Source organism: Cervus canadensis, chromosome 26, assembly GCF_019320065.1.
Source record: "Cervus canadensis isolate Bull #8, Minnesota chromosome 26, ASM1932006v1, whole genome shotgun sequence".
Classification (NCBI taxonomy): Eukaryota; Metazoa; Chordata; class Mammalia; order Artiodactyla; family Cervidae; genus Cervus; species Cervus canadensis.
Window position 1 is genome coordinate 50,428,013 of NC_057411.1, and position 21,475 is coordinate 50,449,487.

A 21,475-nucleotide genomic window follows, 5' to 3' on the forward strand; every position below is an offset into this window, starting at 1 on the left:
AGGCAGAGCCGGGGGTCAGGGCCTCCCTGCCTGGCTCTTAGAAGGGGGCGTCACTTACAGAAAGGCTGGGACCTGGGCAGACTGGGACACTGTCCGGGGTGGACCCTCCCCCACACCGCTCAGCAGAGCTGCTCTGAGTCCTGGGGGCAGCCGTGGGGGTGATGAATGAGGGGACGCCGAGCGCGCTTCCCCACATCGGCTGCCCGGCAGACCCTTACTTCCCCTCGGACTCGGGGCGGCGGGGGGGGGGGGGGGTTCCGTGCTGCCTCTTCCTCCAGGAAGCCCTCCCTGATAGCCCTGGGTTGGGCCATTGCCTCTTTGGAGCTTCTGTGGCCTTTGGGGCCGTTGTGCACATTAGGGAAAGGTGTCATTTCCTCCGAACATTTCCGTGCTCTCCACTGGGGAGCTCTCTCCGCTGCCCTACATCCAGCCTATGGCCTCGGTCTGAGGGGCCGGCCCACTGCCCCACGGAGAAGGAACAGCCCCGGCGCGGAAGGTGACCAAGCACAGGGCCTGTGCTTAGAGGCCTGGGCAGCTTGGACAAGGGAGGCTGTATCTCTGTTTCCTGGTTGGCAAACAGGCATGTTCCTTTTGTCCAGCTGTGTGGAAGCCAGCTTCCCTCCTCCCCAGACCCCCCCCCAAGAGCCCCCACCCTGTCCCCACCCCAGGGCAGGAAACGCCCTGGGCTCCGAGGGTGCAGGGCTGGCCCTCCGCGGGTGCTTCTGGGCAAGCCAGAGGCTGGGCTCTTGCTCTCCACGACAACCCGGGGGCCCGCCCTCTCGCAGGGTGACCCCAGCCCACTCAGGCCTCACGCTCCCAGCCTTCTCCACGGAGGGCTTGGCTGGAGATGAACGGGCAACCCCAGGCCCAGGCCCCCTGAAAACAGCTGACAGCTACCCCATGGAGCCCAACCCATCACCCCCGCCCCTCAACTACCCTGGAGGCAGGTGTGGGCCCAGGAAGGTGTGGGTCCACTCTCCCCCCTCCGAGTCTCTTTCTCCAACCCGAGGGGATGGACGGATGCTTCCCTGGTGGTGAGGCTGGTCTCTCCCACCCCAGCCGACCTCCCCAGGGGGCCCCAGGCCCTGGGCGGGCATGGATGGGCAGGCTGACGCCTCCATGGCCAAGTGCATCTCCTGCCTCTGACCACCTGACTCGGCTGTCTCATCAGATCCGAGTCTTTCTCATCAGCTCCTCTGTGTCCTCACCCCTCTCCCCTTCCTCTGTCTCCCCGTCTCTTGGTGTCTCTCTCGGCCCCTAGAACTTGCGCGGTCTCCTGTCTCCCTCTGCGAATCTTTCATTCCGTCTCTCTGCATCTCTGGGTCTCTATTCCTGGGTCTTTCCTCTGTCTCCCTCTCTCCCTCCCTCCCTTTGGTGGGAGCCTGGGTGCACGGTGTGCTAGGCCTGAGCTGGGTCACAAGAGAAGCCTTAGGGTAGTGGGGTGTCAGGGGAGGGGTCACAGGGGCCAGGGGTGGGGCGTCCAGAGAGCAGAGCAAGCCCTCTGATTCAGCGGGGGTTCAGGGAAGGCTCCCGATAGGTGGAGCTGCTGAGCGTGGGCTCAAGTTTGGACCACCGGGGAGAATTCCAGGAGAGGGACGCCGGGCAGGCTTGAAGGCATGCACACCGGGCAGCAGGGGCATCCCGGGGCCCATCGGTGCCTCGGGGGCGGGTGGGAACCCAGGACAGGTCAGCGTGGTGCCGATGGTGATGACAAGCCCCCCCTGTGTGAGAGCCCCGGCTGGGCGCGTTCGTGGACCAGCCTCCCTGGCTGCCCCCCGGGTCCTGTGAGGTTGGCACCGTTCTCAGGAGAAGAAACTGAGGCTCAGGGCGGCTGAGTAAGGTGCGCGCACAGCTCACAAGAACAGAGCCGTGCGGGGAGATACGGGCTCATCCTGAGAAAAGGGGGGACACTGGCGGCTCTTGAAAGGAGGAACGCCCTCCTCTGGGGCGCCAGAGAGCTTCCTGGGTCAAGATTCCCTGGAGCAAATGCACTGTTTTCACCTTAGCAGGTCTGGTTCCATTGGAAAGTCTTGGGCAGTCAATTTTAATTAAAAAGTTAATATTGCAAAAATAGGCCAAGAAATGGCTGACGAAATCAAATCTTCGATACTTTCCTTCTGTCAATAGCTTTGATGTTTTGTGACCTTTCACGATGTTTCCGGTTGTACCACGGTGTTCTAATTCATTCTGGGGTTGCGGCCTTGTCATCTTCCACGTCCCCAGAGTGCAGGGGTCAAGGCCACTGTTCTCCAGGGGAGTCCTGGCCTGGACCCCACCCCCACCATCTGGAAGGAGAGCCTGGCTCTGTGAAGGTCCCTCCACACTGGCCAGTGGCCAAAGACCCCAAGGCCCCATCCCCGGGGGATCTTGGGACCCGTGCCTGTCACTTCACTGAACCCCCAGCCACCTGGGGGGTAGGTGGGGGCCGGGGACCCACAGGGCTCGGAGCCTTCACACGCACCGTGCCCTCTGCCTGAAGGAAGCCTCCTCCCCAGAAGCCCGAGTCCCCGCCCCCACCCCCAGCTCACATCCCTGCTGTGATTAACTTGTAATAGAGCAAAGGTTCTCCCTGCTGCACTGTGACCAACCCTTCCCCGTCTGCCTCGCCACCCCATCAGCCTCCATCCTTCTCTCTGCTCCTGTGTGCTCAGTCGCTCAGTCACATCCAGCTCTACACTATGGACTGCAGCCCGCCAGCCTCTGCCCGCGGGATTGCCCAGATGAGAGTGTTGGAGTGAGTCGCCATTTCCTCCTCCAGAGGATCTTCCCGACCCAGGGACTGAACTTGCGTCTCCTGCATCTCCTGCATTGGCGACAGATTCTCTACCCCTGAGCCACCCTGCATCCGACCATTTTTAGATTCCCCGTAGATGTGAGATCACGCAGTTCGTCTTTCTCTGTCTGGCTCATTTCACTCAGCATAACCTCTTTAAGGTCCGTCTGTGGTGCTGCAAAAGCAAGGTTTTCTTCTTTTTCAAGGCTGAGTACTATTCCATTCTATCTAGAGACCAGTTTTCTTTAGCTACTCACCTGTTGATGGACACTCTGCTTCTGCCTATATCTTGACTATTTTGAAAATGCTGCAGTGAATATCGGAGAAGGCAATGGCAACCCGCTCCAGTACTCTTGCCTGGAAAATCCCATGGACGGAGGAGCCTGGTGGGCTGCAGTCCATGGGGTCGCTAAGAGTCGGACACGACTGAGCGACTTCACTTTCACTTTTCACTTTCACGCGCTGGAGAAGGAAATGGCAACCCACTCCAGCGTTCTTGCCTGGAGAATCCCAGGGACGGGGGAGCCTAGTGGGCGGCCGTGTGTGGGGTCGCACAGAGTCGGACACGACTGACGTGACTTAGCAGCAGCAGCAGCAGCAGTGAATATCGGTGGCTATCTCTTTGAGATGCTGACTTCATTTCCTTTGGATAAGACCCGGAAGTGGGATTGATAGTTTACTTTTTTGAGGAATTACCATTCTGTTTTCCACAATGGTTGTATTCATTTAGACTCCATCAAAAGTGCACAGGTTTCCAAGTTTTCTACATCAACACCAATATTTTTTCCTTTCTCCCCTCTCCCCTGGCGATAATATCCATTCTAACAGGTGTGAGCGAGGTGGTGGTATCTCATCGTGCTTTTGATTTGCATTTCCCTTTTGTAGAGTTGAGCATCTTTTTATATAGCTGCTGGCCATTTGTCTGTCTTCTTTGGAGAAACATCTGTTCAAGTCCTTTGCATTTTAGTTGGGTTATCTGCTTTGCTGTTGGTGGTGTTGCTTTACTATTGAATTATAGGAGTTCCTTATATATTTTGGATATTGACTCCTTATCAGATGTGTGGTTTGCAAATGTTTTCTTCCATTCCATGGATTTTTGCTGTTGTTTTTTTAATTCTGTTGATGATGCCTTTGCTGTGAAGAATTCTTTTAGTTTGGTGTAATCCCACTTCTCTGTTTTTGCCTTTATTGCTGGTGCTTTCGGTATCAGATCCAAGCAATCATTGCCAAGTCAATTCCTTTCTCCTGGGGTCCTCAGTTTCCTCTTTTGTACTTGGAGGGGGAAATGCCTGATCTGTTAAAGTAGGTTTGGCTGTGGTAACAGGAAGACCCCAAAACGCATGAGGACTCAACCAGGATAGAAGTTCGTTTCTTGCTCACAAAACCGTCCCGGGCAGCTGGTGGGCGGGCAGTGTTCCCCTGTATTGCTTCATGGACCCTCACTCTGTCCCCTGGGACTCTGCCTCCCTCGGGTCCCATCATCACCTGCATCCAGCTGGGGGCGGGGGGAATGGAGAGCACAGGGCAGGTGCGCTGGCCTCCCCAAGGCCTTGGCCCGGAAATGGCTCCCTTCACTTCCCGTCATCTCTCGGGTCAGGACTCAGTCACATGGCTGCAGCTAGCTGCAAGGGAGCCTAGGAGATGTTATAGAGCTGTGTTCCAGGAGGACTGTGATGGGCAGCTCGACATCTCTGCCACATGCTTGAAGATAAATAAAATAAGAGAAATAAAGTACGTAGGTGCATTTTATAGGGTGAGATCAGTACTGAGATCTGCACCACTGATCAGTACTGCTACAGGGATCTTGACCAAATGTTTCTTTCTTGATGAATCACTTCAGTTCAATTCAGTGGCTCAGTCGTGTCTGACTCTTTGTGACCCCATGGACTGCAGCACGCCAGGCTTCCCTGTCCATCACCAACTCCTAGAGTTTACTCAAACTCATGTCCATTGAGTCAGTGATGCCATCCAACCATCTCATCCTCTGTCATCCCCTTCTCCTCCTGCCTTCAATCTTTCCCAGCATCAGAGTCTTTTCCAATGAGTCAGCTCTTCACATGTGGTGGCCAAAGTATTGGCGTTTCAGCTTCAGCATCAGTCCTTCCATTGAAAACCCAGGACTGATCTCCTTTAGGATGAACTGATTGGATCTCCTTGCAGTCCAAGGGACTCTCAAGAGTCTTCTCCAACACCACAGTTCAAAAGCATCAATTCTTCGGCCCTCAGCCTTCTTTATAATCCAACTCTCACATCCATACGTGACTACTGGAAAAACCATAGCTTTGACTAGATGGACCTTTATTGGCAAAGTAATGTCTCTGCTTTTTAATACGCTGTCTAGGTTGGTCATAGCTTTTCTTCCAAGGAGCAAGCATCTTTTAATTTCATGGCTGCAGTCACCATCTGCAGTGATTTGGGAGCCCAGAAAAATAAAATCTCTCACTGCTTCCATTGTTCCCTCATCTATTTGCCATTAAGTGATGGGACCAGATGCCATGATCTTAGTTTCTGAATGTTGAGCTTTAAGCCAACGTTTTCATTCTCCTCTTCCACTTTCAACAAGAGGCTCTTTAGTTCTTCTTGGCTTTCTGCCATAAAGGTGGTGTCATTTGCATATCTGAGATAATTGGTATTTCTCCCGGCAATCTTGATTCCAGCTTGTGCTTCATCCAGCCCAGAGTTTCTCATGATGTACCCTGCATAAAAGTTAAATAAGCAGGGTGACAATATACACCCCTGATGTACTCCTTTCCCTATTTGGAACCAGTCTGTTCCACCTCTGGTTCTAACTGTTGCTTCTTGACCTGCATACAGATTTCTCAGGAGGCAGATCAGGTGGTCTGGTATTCCCATCTCTTGAAGAATTTTCCAGTTTGTTGTGATCCACACAGTCAAAGGCTTTGACATAGTCAATAAAGCAGAAATAGATGTTTTTCTGGAACTCTCTTGATTTTTCAATGATCCAACAGATGTTGGCAGTTTGATCTCTGGTTCCTCTGCCTTTTCTAAAACCAGCTTGAACTGTGGAAGTTCACAGTTCACGTACTATTGAAGTTTGGCTTGGACAATTTTGAGCATTACTTTATTAGCGTGTGAGATGAGCACAATTGTGCGGTAGTTTGAGCAATCTTTGGCATTGCCTTTCTTTGGAATTGGAATGAAAACTGACCTTTCCCAGTCCTGTGGCCACTGCTGAGTTTTCCAAATTTGCTGGCATATTGAGTGCAGCACTTTCACAGCACTCTGGATGAATGCTGATATATATAAAATAGATAAAACAATAAGGATTTACCATGTAGCACAGGGAACTATATTCAATATCTTATAATAATCTACAATGGAAAAGAATCTGAAAAACTGTCTGGATAACTGGATCACTTTGCTGTATATCTAAAACTAATACAATATTGTAAATCATCTCTCCTCCAGTTTAAAGATGAATGCTGAGTAAAAGAAATATTTATTGAATGGATGGATGGATGGATACATGGATGATGGGTAGATGAGTGGGTGGGTGGATGCATGAATGGGCAGATGGATGAGTGAGTGAATGGATGGTTGGGCAGATGGATTGATGATGGATGGATGGATAAATATGTGGATGAATGGATAAATGAAAGGGCAAATCAAGGAATGGATTAAAGGATGACCCAGCATCCAGAGATGGTGGCACGGGATGGTTCCAGAAGAAGTGGCTAGACCTGGGCAATCAGAAGACAGCAGGCTCCCTGAGAGAGGAGGGGGCACAGTGAGGGTGAGACATCGCCTTGGCCTGCAGGGCTCTGGCTGGCAGGAGTAGGTGGACGTTTCCGACACTGATCTTGCTACCCCCTGCCAGCTGGGCTGGGGGTGCCCTGTCTCCCTTTGAACCCCCCTGGGTGGTGGGACCCAGACTCCTCAGAGGGTGAAATGTGGGGCCTCCGCCTTGGCAGGAGAGGGCTGCAGAGCCGGCAGGGATGCAGGGTGGGGCTGCACCTCCCTTGTCTTGCCGAGCAGCTGCGGACCCGCAAGTTAAATATGAAAATGCTGAAATGATCTTAAGGCCCTGACATGATCTGACGGGAGCCCAGGAAGTCGGAAGTTAAATGACATATTGGTAAAGTCTTCTCTTCCCAGCTCTGTAGCCACACAAGTGCCGCCCTTTCTCCACGGGAAACAGGCGGAGCTGGAGACAGGCAATGGGGAGTGGGCTGCAGCTGCCCTGGACATGCTGTCTTTAAACCCGGCATGTCACTGGTGGGCACGGGGCAGTGAGCGTGGCTGGGCGGTCTGTTGGGTTGAGGGTATGGCCAGTGTCACCTGAGGCACAGCAAAAGCCAGGGCTGCCCGCGTCCTTCAGGGTCGGGGCTCCTTTAAGGAGGGTGCCCAAGCAGGCCGCCAGCTCTGGGACGCAGTGCTGGTCCAGGGCCGCCCAGGGGAAGGCAGGCTCGGGGATATGTAAGGCCTGGCACAGTGGGCCCTCTGGGTGAGGGGCTTCCAGAGCTGAGACAGGCTGCAGGGAGGGAGGGAGCCTTAAGCAAGCCGGGGGTGAGGGGGAGGCTCTAGGCCATGGCGGGGGGTGGAGACGAGAGCCTTGAGGGTCCTCCCCAGCATCCATGTGGTGACCACAGATCACCCAGGGAACGTGACGCCTGGCCACATCCCCACCACCAGTCTGCATGAGAGCAGATGACCCCCAAACGTGGGCCCAAGAAAAGGGAACCAGACCCCTATTGTCCCGAGGCACCTCTCCGAGCTGGCCCTGTGCACCGGGCCCGCGGCCATAAACCCAGCCTGCTCCCGGTCCTCAGGTGAGGGGACAAAGGGCGCCTGTCTGTCCCCATCGGAGAGACTCAGAGAGGCTAGGACGCCAGGCGAGGGTCCTTGGGCAGGGGCAGGGTGAGGGTGGGAGACCCCAGCCAGCTGGTGGTCAGAAGCAAACTGGTGGAGACCTTCCGGTGGAAGCAGCCTGGTCACCCCCGAGGCTCGCCACCCGCTCTGGGAGGCGGGGCAGGAGTGCGTGTCCCTCCAGGGGACGCTGTGGGGACCCGGAGGGCTGAGCGGCCTGCCCCCCGGGGTCACAGCATAGAGGGGCTCCAGCCGTCCTCCTTCTCAGGATGGCACCCTGGCCCCACCCCCTCGGCGGGAGGGGCATCCCGTTTGCACCTGGCGGCTGAGTGTGACCTTTGCAAGGCCGGTGTGCACACGGCAGGCGGGGCCTGACCCTCCGGGGAGGCAGGGGCCGGGCGTTCCAGGCTGTGGATTAATCAGAAATGAGAAATCGATCCCTGACCTGCTGTAGCCTCATTACTCAGGTTGGACCGAAGAGGAAAGGCTTCCGGGCCCCCCTGCAGCTCTGATGGCCTCGGCCTGGATGGTGCCCCCACCTCACCAGGACCAGGCAGGTCCTGGCTGAGAGCCCACCACCAGGAAGCCTGCAAGTCAGGGCAGAGCGACCTCTGAGGGGCCCTGGGTTACAGACACCTGGCTGGGCTTTTGAAAACAGCTTCACATGCCTGTTAGTGGGGATATGATCATGGCCACCAGGATGATCGGGGTGGGCGTTGAAAGATGTATTGATGCATTTGAACTGTGGTGCTGAAGAAGACTCTGAAGAGTCCCTTGGACTGCAAGGAGATCCAACCAGTCCGTCCTAAAGGAGACCAGTCCTGGCTGTTCATTGGAAGGGCTGATGCTGAAGCTGAAACTCCTATACTTTGGCCACCTGATGTGAAGAGCTGACTCATTGGAAAAGACCCTGATGCTGGCAATGATTGAAGGCGGGAGGAGAAGGGAGTGACAGAGGATAAGATGGTCGGATGGCATCACTGACTCAATGGACATGACTTTGAGCGAGCTCGGGGAGTTGGGGATGGACAGGGAGGCTTGACGTGCTGTGGTCCATGGGGTGCAGAGTCGGATATGACTGAGTGACTGAACTGAACTGAAAGATGAATAGATGTCCGGCAGGCATGGTGCCACTGGACGTGGTTATGCAAGGCCGTGGTATTGCCAGGCGTGTTTCTGGAAGACTGCTTTGTCTGAAGTGACAGGGGACAGGGAGGTGGGGGAGGCTGGAGGCCAGGGAGGGGCCCCTGCACGGGCCACAGGAAAGCCGTGGGGGCCCAGCCAGGGCGGTGGTCGTGAGGAAGTAGACGGGCTTCCAGAGTGCCGAGAGGTGGACTCAGGAGGCCGGGGAGATGGGTTGGACAGTAGAGACAGGGAGGAGGAGGCAGGATGGAGTCCCCCAGGCTCCTGGGTACCCCCAGGACCCAGAACTGGTCCCCCAGGGGGACCCAGAACTCTCTCTGATGCTTTGCTGGCTCTGGGTCGCCCTCCATCAGCAGGGGGCCCCGAGGGCCATGGTCACAACAAGGGGTCAGGACTTTGGAGGAAGCTGAGGTGGGGGTGATAGTTTCTACTCCAAACGGAGAAAGTTCCAGGGGTGATGGAGGCAGGGAGGCTGGGTAGAGGCTCTCCCTGGCCTCCCACCGACTCAGGCCAAGCGAGGGCCTAGCAAGGCTCCCGCTTCCCTGGGCCCGCTCCACGGGGCCCCTGATGCCCACTAATCATGTTAACTGCCGCTCTCAGGGGAGCTGGGAGGCGGGGGTCATCGGATTACCGGCCCTCTGAAAAGGTCAGCAAGCCGGGCAAGTTCTCTGTCTTGTCCAATTCAGGGCCGATCGATGCAGCCTCCTCCTGGACCTGACCGCCCTCCACAGCCTGCGGTCAGACGGGCGTCACTGGAAGTGGGGCTGGAGTGGGGATGCTGGGAGGGTGGGGCTGACCCGCCGTCACCCTGGGGAGAGGATCTGGACATGGGCCCAGCCCTGGGAAGCTGCCGGGCTCCTCCCAGCCCTGCCCCTTTGGTCCTCCAGGTGAGTGCTCCACGCCCAGAGAGCTGAGAGCCAGGGGGAGGACGGGCCTGTCTGCACAGGTGCTCGGGACAAAGCAGGTGCAGCCCAGGCCCCACCCCCTTCTCCACACGCACACCTGCCTCTCCCCCACCAAGCGGTCTGCTTGCAGCTCAGGGGCTGCTGGGTGTGACTGCCAAGTGTGGACCCTCCCGGGGGCATTTTCATTTGAAAAGAGCAGCTGGAAGACCCCCTAAGTTCTCAAGAGACAGAGCTGTGCTGGGGGTGGGACAAGGCCGGCCATCTGCGGGGCCTGACCTCCACAGTGAGCCGCCGGGACCCCCTCCAGGGCCGAGGGTGTCCCCCCGTGCTCAGCCAGCCCAGTTCAGTTGCTCAGGGCTCAGGAGCTCCCGGCTGGGGGCCCGACCGAAGCTGGCGGCTGTAAAGTCTCCCTCTGTGTGGTCCTGCTTTTCCTGGATCCGTGTCCTGGGGCTGCTGAAATAAAGGACCATGAACCAGGCCCTCCACTGGACAGGAATTCATCCTCAGGGCTGGCAGCCCAAGGTCAAGGTGTGGGCAGGGCCCTGGTGCTTCCAGGCTCCCGGCGTTCCCGGGATGTGTGCCTCCCCCTTCACACAGCCTCTCCTCGCCTCCTCGTCTCTTTGCAGTTCACTCAGGGAACCCAGCACCTCAGGGCCCTCCCCTCCATCACGTCCAGAGTCCCTGTCTCCACGCACGGTCGCAGCCACGGGCTCTGGGTTTAGGGCCTGTGCTCCTCACACGGGGTCCTCACCCTTCTACTGGCCTCCCTGCCTCGGTCTAGACCCCAAGCTCATCCCCGAATAAACATCCCACTCCCCAGACTCCACCCCAGACTCTGCCCTCCAGGGGTGCCCCCAGTGACAACTGGAGGCTCCAGAAAGCAAGGGACACACCTGCCCCAGAGCCCAGACTCTTGGCCACATGGGGAGAGGTCAGCATGACTCGGATGCCTCCAGCCGAGCCAAGCCCACAGCCATGGGGCCGGTGCAGGGGGAAGTCCTCACGGGCCCCTGGCCAAGAGCAGTCGTCCGGGCTGCCTTTCCAGGAGAGGGAGGGTCTGGGGGCCACTGCCTGGGACACACAGTGAGGCTGAGAGCCCAGTGAGAGACCCAGAGATGGAGAAGGAAGTAAAACAGCAAAGCCAGAAAGAAGGAGGTGAGAGAGACAGGGGGGGTGATAGTGCGATAGATACTCAGATAACAGACGAGTAATCGATATGCAGATGGGCGATGGGGAAATAGATGATAAAGGGGTGGTGGTCAGAAGACAGGTAGGTAGATGATAGATAGAGATACATAGATACATAAATGATGGGTGGATGATAGACAGACAGATGGGTCTCCCGCCAGGGCCAATTTGGGAAATTCCGGGCTTTATTTGATTTGAGAAGGGGATGTTGTAGGTATCCCCAATGGCACCCCACTGCAGCATTCTTGCCTGGAAAATCCCATGGATGGAGGAGCCTGGTGGGCTGCGGTCCATGGGGTCGCTAAGAGTCGGACATGACTGAACGACTTCACTTTCACTTTTCACTTTCATGCATTGGAGAAGGAAATGGCAACCCACTCCAGTGTTCTTGCCTGGAGAATCCCAGGGATGGGGGAGCCTAGTGGGCTGCCGTCTATGGGGTCGCACAGAGTCGGACACGACTGAAGCGCCTTAGCAGTAGCAGCCTTTTATAATACGGGTAAGGATTCTGAGATGAGGGTTCTAAGAACATCAAAATACTCCTGTCTGCAAACAGAAGGAAGCTCATCTCAGAATGGTATTAACTATAAGGACTGAGTCTTAACTCTCTGAACAGGAAGTTCTGGGGAGGATGCGGGCTGGCTCCAGAGCTGGACAATTCAGAGGCACAGAAGAAAGCGCAGAACCACAGGATCTTCCCACCTCTGTGTTCTGGCCTCAGACACATCCTCCTCGTGGCTACAGGGTGGCTGCTGCTGCTCCAGAAATCACAGCAGATGCAGCCAAGTTTAGTGGAAGAAGAGATCATCTTCTTCTTCTTTTTTTTCCTTTGGAGAAGACCATCTTTTCCTGAGCCTTTTGGAGGGGAAGAAAACATTTCCCTGAAGCCCCCAGCAGCCTCCACCCCAATTTGTGGTTAGAACAGTGAGTGTTTCCACTGTGAAGTATTTTGCCCTGTCACTGGGGAGGAGTCAGCTACCCTTCCCAAAGTCATTGGCAGGGAAATGGGGAACACCCAACAAAACCTAGCCTTGCCAGCAAGCAAGAAGGGTGGAGGGCTGTGGGGACGCAAATGCCAGGGAGGTTGTGTCCCACGCCCAGAACTTGCCAGCATCGGTGGAGAAGCTGACATTGAGGCCCAGTGGGCTGACTGCACTCCGCAGTGTGGGCCGGAGTGCCCTGGTGCCTGACTTGCCAAGCAGGGAGGTGGAGGCGAGGGGAGTCGGCGCTGGCCCCAGGGCCTGGGAGTCATGGTCTCCCACCCTGCCCCTGCCACCTGGAGCTCCCCGAGAACCACGGCCCAGGCTGCCCTCTGATGCTGGACTCACTAAAGGAAATGTTCTCACTGGTTCATTTCCAGCCCAGACGGTGGCTATTTTAATATCGAGAACCACAGTGAGGGGGATGGGCGCCCGTCCCTGCGGGCTGGCCAAGGGCGTTCGTCTCCGACAATGGAGAGGAAATGAAATCCAAGGGGCTTTTCCTCCCCTGAACAATGCGGATCAGCCGTCAGACCAGGGCAGAGGGGCCACCGGGTCACAGCGCGGGCGAGGAGGCGGGGAGCAGGGCACCGCGGTCACTCCCCCACCGCCGGCAGACGGCCCCCAGCCTCATTTTCCTCGTGTGTGAAATGGGAAGAATAGCAAGGGGGCAGGGATGCCCGTCAGTGTCTGGCTGTGAGCACACAATCATAAGGAGCACAAGGGCTTCCCCGGTGGCTCAGACAGCAAAGAATCCGCCAGCAAAGCAGGAGGCCTGGGCTCGATCCCTGGGTCAGGAAGATCCGCTGGAGAAGGGAACGGCAACCCACCCCAGTGTTCTTGCCTGGAGAATGTCATGGACAGAGGAGCCTGGCGGGCTGCAGTCCATGGGGTGGCAAAGAGTCAGACATGACTGAGCGACCGAGCCCAAAGGGTATGAAGGTGCTGGGATGACCCATTTCCCAGGCCGGGGGGTGAGGGGGCTTCTCTTGGGACCGGGCCTGGCCTCAAGAGGATGGTGAGATGATCCATTTCCCAGGCTGGGGGGTGAGGGGGCTTCTCTTGGGACAGGGCCTGGCCTCATGAAGGTGTGGGATGACCCATTTCCCAGGCCTGGGGGATGAGGGGGCTTCTCTTGGTACAGGGCCTGGCCTCATGAAGGTGGTGGGATGACCCATTTCCCAGGCTGGGGAGTGAGGGGGCTTCTCTTGGGACAGGGCCTGGCCTCATGAAGGTGTGGGATGACCCATTTCCCAGGCTGGTGGGTGAGGGGGCTTCTCTTGGAACAGGGCCTGGCCTCTCTCCCATCACCACCCTCTCAGTCCCCGTAGGTGGGGGATGGCTGTAGCCGGGGCGGGTCCCTTCCTGGGAGATTTTGGGTTTAAAGTCTCCTCTTTGTAGCACAGTTCATCAAGAGCACCCTCTGGGTTTGCTCCCTTCCGAGTCCACACTGGGCGCGTGGGCTCCCACCTCTTTACCAGCTGAGATTTTGAGTTTAAAGTGTCACGTCCGGAGTGGAGGTGGGGGTTGGATCTATTTTCCTTCTGTTTCTGCCCGAAAAGTCACAGATGGCAGTTTGGGCAAGTGGGCCGGCTCCAGCCTGAGACCGGGACCAGCCGTCCAGCCGGTCCATCCTGAGCCAGAGGTGCTGATCGACCTGGTCAGAGATTACCCTCTGGGTCCTGTGTCCATGTTTGATCCCCCAGTGGGTGCCCCTCCCCCAAGAGGGAAGTGGGGGTGTCCTGGCCCCCTGACTTCAACAGCCCAGGTCCCTGCACGTGCGGCTCCAGTCGACCTGGGTCGGGGCCTGCTCACCAGCCACGTTCCTCCCGAGTCCAGCAGAGAGTGACGGGGCCGGGCAGGGCCCTGGTCCCATCGCCGGCCGTGGCTGTGGACAACACGTCGGAGCAGACGGCTCCCTCGGGAGGGACTGGGGAGACTGGACCTGGAGGGGCAGAGTCCAAGGGGCAGCCCCGAGGGACCCCTGCTCCCTCCCGAGCCCTCTGGTCAGCTGAGGCCGGCGCCCCCGCTTCCTGCTGCCCCCCGACCACGTGCTCACACTTCCCCAGCCTCTCCTTCCCGAGGGAACCTTCCAGGGGCCAGTGCCACCCCCGGTCCCTGGATCCTCCCCATCCTCAGCCCCGTCCTCCTGACTCTGCCCCACCACCCTGCAGGTCTCTGCTCCTCTTTGTAGCAGAACTCAGCAAGGGAGCCCTCTGGGTTCGCTCCTTTCTGAGTCCACCCCGGGCACATTGGCTCCCAGCTCCTGAACACCACGACGCCGTGACCCCCAAGACCCCCGCGACCCCCGCTCCGCACAGCCTCCCGGCCCTCCCGTCATCCCAGGCTCCTCCGTCCCGTCAGCTTCCAGGTCCTGGCTTGCTCTCTGCCACCCTGGTCTCACTCTCCTTCCGTTCTCTGATCTCTCACCTTCGACCTTTGATGCCCCATCCCGGACCTCTCCCCACGGCCCTTCCCACTCACCCCCTTTGTTCTCACCCCCCGAAGCCAGGCTGTTGCCTCATCTCAGACCTCAGCCGGAGTCTGGGCCCGCCCTCCCCTCTGCTGTGTCCACCTGGCCCCCTGCCCCCTCGGCGCTCACCTGGACCATGGCAGGGTCCTGCCGCCTGCCCCTGCCCCCCGCCCATCTGCTCTCAGACCCCCAGACCTTGAGAAGCAAGTCACACAGGGGCCCACCTGCAAGAGACTCGGGGGAGCAGAGGCCCTGCGTGGCCTGGCCTGCTTGGCGGTCAGCTGCCAAGCCTCTGACCCCTGTCCCCTGCTCCTCACCGCCCCGACCCGGGGCCCTTCGCTCCAGCCCGCCAACCCCCCAGATCCCGCCCTGTCCTCCGCCGGAGCCCCCGCCCCATTTGCGTCTCTCACCCCCTGCAAGTCTTGGCTCAGACGTCACCTTCCTGGCCAGTCCATCCCTCAAGCCCAGCAGACCCCTCATACTGCAGGCTCCAGGGAGGGGAACCACTCTGTCCACTGTCCCCCAGGGAGGGTGTCATCCCCTCAGGCACCCTTATTCTAGAACATTCGCCACCAGTTTCTGGTCTTCTAGGAGCTGTTCCACTTTTGAAGCATCCAGGCTAGTGGCAGCAGGGGAGGTCCTGCTTCTAAAGACAAAGCAGAGGGAGCCGGGGGCTGCACTCCCGCCCCACGCCCTCCCCGGCCGTGGCCCAGACGCTGGAAGGACCAAGGTGGGCAGCACAGGGGCCGCAGGGAGCCCAGGGCCAGCCCGCCGGCTCCTGAGACAGGAAGGAAGAGAAATGGCACTCGGTCAGGGGAAGAGCAGGCGAATGCCATCTCGCTTCTCTAAAGCGTGCCTGGGGCGACGTCACTGCCTGCTCCTCTGGAGCTCCCGGCGACCCCAGACACCCAGATGGGCAGGGCTGAGAGTGGGGAGTAGGAGGGCTGGCCTCCAGGCACCTGGGCTGGACTTCCATTGCCTTCGAGCCTCATTATACAAATGCACCTTTGCTGCCCTCACCCCTCACGGATGCCCATTGACGACTCAGGGTCACCAACGTGCTTTAGTCCTGGAGGCGAACGTGATAACTGCTATGCCACGGAAACAGCTTTCCTCACCCATTTGCAAACTGAAGGGAATTTGTCTGTGCCCCCATTTTGCAGATGAGAAGACTGAGCCCCAGGGAGGGGCCATGACCTGCACACGGCCACCGGCCGGTAGACGCTCCGTGCGTCCAGCGGCCGAGCTGCCGGACCTCAGGATTAGGTCTTCATGAGGGAGGGACTTTCTGCCAAAAAGGTGGTGTCATCTGCGTATCTGAGGTTATTGATATTCCTCCTGGCAATCTTGATTCCAGCTTGTGCTTCTTCCAGCCCAGCTTTTCTCATGATGTACTCGGCATATAAGTTAAATAAGCAAGGTGACAATATACAGCCTTGACGTAATCCTTTTCCTATTTGGAACCAGTCTGTTGTTCCATGTCCAGTTCTAACTGTTGCTTCCTGACCTGCATACAGGTTTCTCAAGAGGCAGGTCAGGTGGTCTGGTATTCCCATCTCTTTCAGAATTTTCCACAGTTTATTGTGATCCACAGAGTCGAAGGCTTTGGCGTAGTCAATAAAGCAGATCAGTCCTGGGTGTCCATTGGAAGGACTGATGCTGAAGCTGAAACTCCAATACTTTGGCCACTTCATGCAAAGAGTTGACTCATTGGAAAAGACCCTGATGCTGGGAGGGATTGGGGGCAGGAGGAGAAGGGGACGACAGAGGATGAGATGGCTGGATGGCATCACCGACTCGATGGACATGGGTTTGAGTAAGCTCTGGGAGTTGGTGATGGACAGGGAGGCCTGGCGTGTTGTGATTCATGGGGTTGCAAAGAGTCGGACACGACTGAACGACTGAACTGAACTGAGGAAGGGACAGACTTAGCTGAAGGGGTGAGTGATGCCCTAGGGGAGCGGAGACCTCAGGGGGAGGGTCTCTCTGGAGGAAACGTTCTCTCCCAGGGGGAAGGGAGTGGCCAGGGCTGCAGAGTGGGCACCTTGGGAGGAGGGCCACCCCATGGGAGCCAGACCCCACGGGACTGGGGCTCAAGGGTGGACTGGATCAGACGGAGCCCTGCTGGGTTATAAGGAACAGGCTGAATCGGTCTTCTGTGCCCGGGTAGCTCTGCCGGAACCATGGCTGACGGTGACATTTCCCACCTGGCTGCGAAGATCTCCTCATCTGGGGGGATGGAGAGGCTTCAGGGACAAGCGCCTCATCCCTGCACCCTAGGGACCCCATGGAGGGGGACGGATGGGGTCACAGTGGTAACTGCTGTCCTGGGCCCTCCCGCGGGCCGGCATGGGGCGGGGAAAAGTGTCAGAGAGAAACAGCGGTTAAATCAGTGAGCGCAGATTTTACTCAGGGCTATTGCAATAGAGGAAATGAGCCATCCATGTGGAACCAGGCTTAACTCCGGATGCAGGCTGGACAGGAGCGGGTCTGACTCAGGAGCAGGTGGGGTCAGTGGATGGGAGCTCAGTGAGGCAGAAGGTCAGGAGTGAAGGGATTCTGGCTAAACTCCCCAGTGGCATCCTCACTGGAGGCAGACCAGGCGTCAGGCAGCGGCTGGGGCCAGTGGGATGAAGACTTTGATCCAATATCCAGGCAGGGGTTTCTGGTCAAGCTGGCCTCGCGGGGTCCTTGCAGAGAGTGGATTCTAGCAGGAAGTGCGCAGATGGCAGCAGATTCATTTGCCTCCTCTGGGGGGCTTGTCTCCCGTCTGTGACATGCAGGGAGGGTGGTCTGTCCTGGGAACCCCTGGGGCTCAGGGACATCTGGGCCACGAAGGCGGTGAGATCCCAGGCTCAGCCTGGCTCCCCATCCCTCATGGATTCGCCACTGTGATTCCTCCCACGAAGGTCAACACAGAACAAGCCTCCTTTGCATGTTTTCTTATCAACATGGGAATCTGTCCCCCACAGAGGGGGAAAAAATGGCCCCCCACAGCTGCTGGGAGTGGACAGGATGGAGCCCACAGGTCCCCAGAGATGGCTGCACCCCTTCTGTGTGTCTGTAGGACCAGCTGTGGCTCTGGGCAGGCGCCAAGGGGGCCAGTTTGGCAAGAGCCCAGTCCAGACTCTCCCGAGGGACCACAACCCCAACTCTGACAGAGGGCGCTCAGATGGGAAACCGGGGCTGGTGGGCGGTGCTTGGGGGGGTCTGCATGCCCCTCTTTAGCCCCCTGCCTGGTTGGGGTGTTGAGGCAGCTAGGGGTTCCCAAGGGCACCCCAGGTCATAAGGCTAAAGAGCCGTGCTCCTGGAAAGGCTGGGTTGTGCAGGGGACAAGGTGATCCCGAGCCTGTCACCCCAGGCTCTCTGGGGGATTGGAAAGGAGTGCCTGGGCAGCCCTGGGGTTTTGTGGCTACCCCCTCGGTTAGGTGCCTGCGTCCCCCAGCCGCTAGGAGAGCTGCCTGGGGGTCACCCCGCCCCCATACCCATCCTGGGCCCTCCAGGCCGTGGGTGGGACGGTCAGCAGGGCCTCCTGTCCTCCTTGGTCCTGGCACCAAGAGGGACCTGGTGTGACAGCGGGTGTGAGCCAATGCCTGGGCAGGTGCCCTGGAGGGCGTGAAGGTGCGGGGCTCCTCCTCTCCCCGCACCCACCCCCAAGGAGGCTGCTGGGGTGGGGCGGGGCGTACGGGGGTGCCCCATGGACCACGGGCCCACCGGAGGCTCAGTTGGTAAAGAATCCACCTTCAGTGTGTTCCATCCCTGGGCTGGGAAGATCCCCTAGAGAAGGGAATGGCAACCTGCTCCGGTATTCTGGCCTGGAGAATCCCAGGGACAGAGGAGCCTGGCAGGCTGCAGTCCATGGGGTCGCAAGAGTTGAACACAGCTGAGCAACTAAACCACCACCGCCATGGACCACGCCGGGTCCCTCACTCACGCCTGGGTGTGCTCGCTGGGTCATTCATCTACCAGCTCCTGACAGTGCCACCACCGAATGCCACCCTCCTGGGGGTTAAAGCTTCCACCCGTGGATTCGGGGACACAACCGGCCCACAGAAGACAGCCGAGGCAACGACCACATCCCTCTACCTGCTACCTCCGGGACACGTCACCCTCTCCGCTGACGGCCACAGGGCTCAGTCTGCGGGAGACTTCTGGTGTCTGCTGGTGGGCTGCTGAGCAGCTGACCCTTCCTTCCACTCCACCACCCACCACGGCCTTCCTGCCCCTCGGAAAGCCCCACTCACCAGGGAGTGCTGACGTCCCACCTGGCTGCAGGCCATGGCACGCTGAAGCTACACGGAGGCTCACACAGCGTCGTGCATTTCTGCTCCTGTCCCGCGGCCGGGGGTCCTCCCATACGCTTAAAAGCTTCTTCCTTTGAATTAAAAGAAACTGCCTTTTGCAAGACCCTAGAGAGAGCCCTGGGGCTTCCCTGATAGCTCAGTTGGTAAAGAATCCGCCTGCAAGGCAGGAGACCCCTGTTTGGTTTCTGGGTTGGGAAGATCCTCTGGAGAAGGGGTAGGCTACCCACTCCAATATTCTTGGGCTTCACTGGTGGCTCAGCTGGTAAAGAATCCGCCTGCAGTGCGGGAGACCTGGGTTCGATCCCTAGTTTGGGAAGATGCCCTGGAGAAGGGACAGGCTACCCACTCCAGTATTCTGGCCTGGAGAATTCTGTGGACTGTATAGTCCACGGGGTCACAGAGAGTCGGACACGACTTTCACTCCAATTCAGAGAGAGCCCTGGGAGTGCCTGCTGCCTTGGGAATTCTCCAGTTGGTTGTAGGAAAATCTGATCTGCATTTAGGACTGGTAAAGACTGCACTCCTCCCTCTTGAGTTATGCAAACCTTATCTCAGCCACCTGGGTGCCTGGTTCTCCCCGCCACCGCCCCCACTGCCCCAAAGTGGAGAAAACACTTTCCTGCATCATAATTTCTTTCCAAGATAACTTGTTTGAGGAAGTCTGTGTGGGTTCTCACAGGGCCATCGGGGCTCTGAAGGATATTTTCTTTCTCGGTCAACTGAGTTACGGGCATCCCACTGGATGCTCTTGGCAGACTTCAGATTGATTTAGGAGTTTGATGCAGTTTGCTGAGCACAATCTCTGCTGATCGGGCCAGTTTCTGAGCATCTCTGGAGCAACCAGTTCCCTAGGAGAGATGGTCAGAGCAGAGGAGCCGGAAGCCAGGCCCCACACGGCAGTGAGACTGGGGCTTCCGATGACAGCTCTCGCCCTTCCAAGCTTGCTTGTGGTTCGGAGGTGAGAGTGGGTCCCACTCGGGGTCTCTTTCCACCCCTGTGACCACCCCGACGGCTGGCAGGTCCGAGCAGCAGGCAGCCACACGCAGCCAGAAAGATGAGCAGATTTTGGCACGTTCTAGCCACAGTACGGTTGCGGTGGCCACACCAGCCGCCGTTTTCCATGCCCCCAGCCCACCTCTGGGCACATATGAGCATCTCTGGGTGCTAGTCCTGAGCCCCTCCTGGGGGTGAAGGGAGAGGACGATTCGCTTCGCCGCCGTCAGAGCCGCGGTGGGGCCAGGGCTACACAGGCAAGTGCTCGCTCAGTATGGGATTCTTGTGTGACTGCAAGACAGGTGGCTGGCTCTTGAGTCCTGTTCGTTTTTTGTGAATGGGTTGATGGTCCCGCCGATCAGGCTCCGTTCAACACGGGGAGGCAGCTTGGACACAGCTTTGTTCGGTGGTGCGCCAGAGCCTGGTCGCGCCATCCTGAATGCTCAGCTGTAACACCCACTCACGACGTAGAGAAGAGCTGGTATCATCCCTGCTCCCGGGAGGTCACGGGGAGGGCGGGCTTGTCCTGTGGTCGGATGCAGGTTGTGAGTGAACCCTGCCCTCGAAGCCACGTGTGTCTGAGGTGAGAATCACAGGTCGGTGCTCATGACCTCTGCTGCTCGGAGATAGCACTTTGGACGCCTGCCATGGCAGGCAACTGCTGGGGGCAGCACTGAGCTGCCAAGCCTTGCCCTTCCAGACTGAGCCCACGCTCCAAGTCTCCTCTTTCCTGGGTTTAGTTGCGGCTTCTGCAACAAAGGTCGTTGGGTCAGCTATGGTTTTTCCAGTAGTTTATGGTATGATGTGAGAGTTGGACTATTTAAGAAAGCTGAGCGCCATATGAATTTGTGCTTTTGAATGATGGTGTTGGAGAGATCTTGAGAGTCCATGGACTGCAGGAGATGCAACCAGTCATCCTAAGGAAATAGTCTGATCTATTGGAAGGCTGATGTTGAGCTGAAACTCATGTTTTTGGCACCCTGAGTGGGAGGCTCTTTGAAAAGAGCTCTGATTCTGAAGATTGAAGCAGACGGGAGAAGGGGATGACAGAGGATGAGTGGCTGGATGGATCACGACTCGAATGGCATTGGGTTTGAGTAAACTCCAGGAGTTGGTGATGGACAGGGAGGCCTGGCGTGCTGCAGTTCATGGGGTCGCAGAGAGTCGGACACGACTGAGGGACTGAACTGAACTGAACCCCATCCATGCATCCGTGTACCCAGGCATCCAGTCCTTCTCTGAGCACTTGCTGAGAGCCTCCTGTGTGCTGGGGGCAGATTCGGTTCTCTCTGCTGAGAGAAACAGAGAGGTGGTCTCTGCTCTCCTCTCCCTGTTCTGAGGCTGGCGGGGACATGACCCAGGCACAGCGGGATAAAACAGGCAGACGTGCTACGGCAGGGACCCCAGGTAGTGGGGAGCCCTTTCCCCTGCCGGCTGCCTGCCCTGGGGCACTCCTGCCTGCCTTTCCCACCCCACAGCTGAACGTGGAGCCCTGGCTGGACTAGAGGGTGTCCAGCTGCAGGACCATCCCCTGACACGTCCAGGGCCACGTGTCTCTCGGCCTCCAGAGTGGAAGGTCAGAATCCTGGGTGGTCCTGCCCGTCATGAGTGACCCGAGGACAGGGAGGAAGCAGGTGGCACAGAGCCGGGATGGACCTGGGTCCGAGGGCAGACATAGACAGAAGCCTGCAGATTCAAGATGCGTGAACCCTGAACAGGATCAACCCAAATAAATCCACACCAAGACTCATCATAATTAAGCTTTAGAAGGAAAGACAAAGAAAAGTCTTGAAAGCAGCCCGAGAAAAACTATACCTGCTGGGGAGACCGTGTGAGTGAAAAGCAGATTTCTCATCACAGGCCATGCTGGAAGAAAAGAACCGTCAACC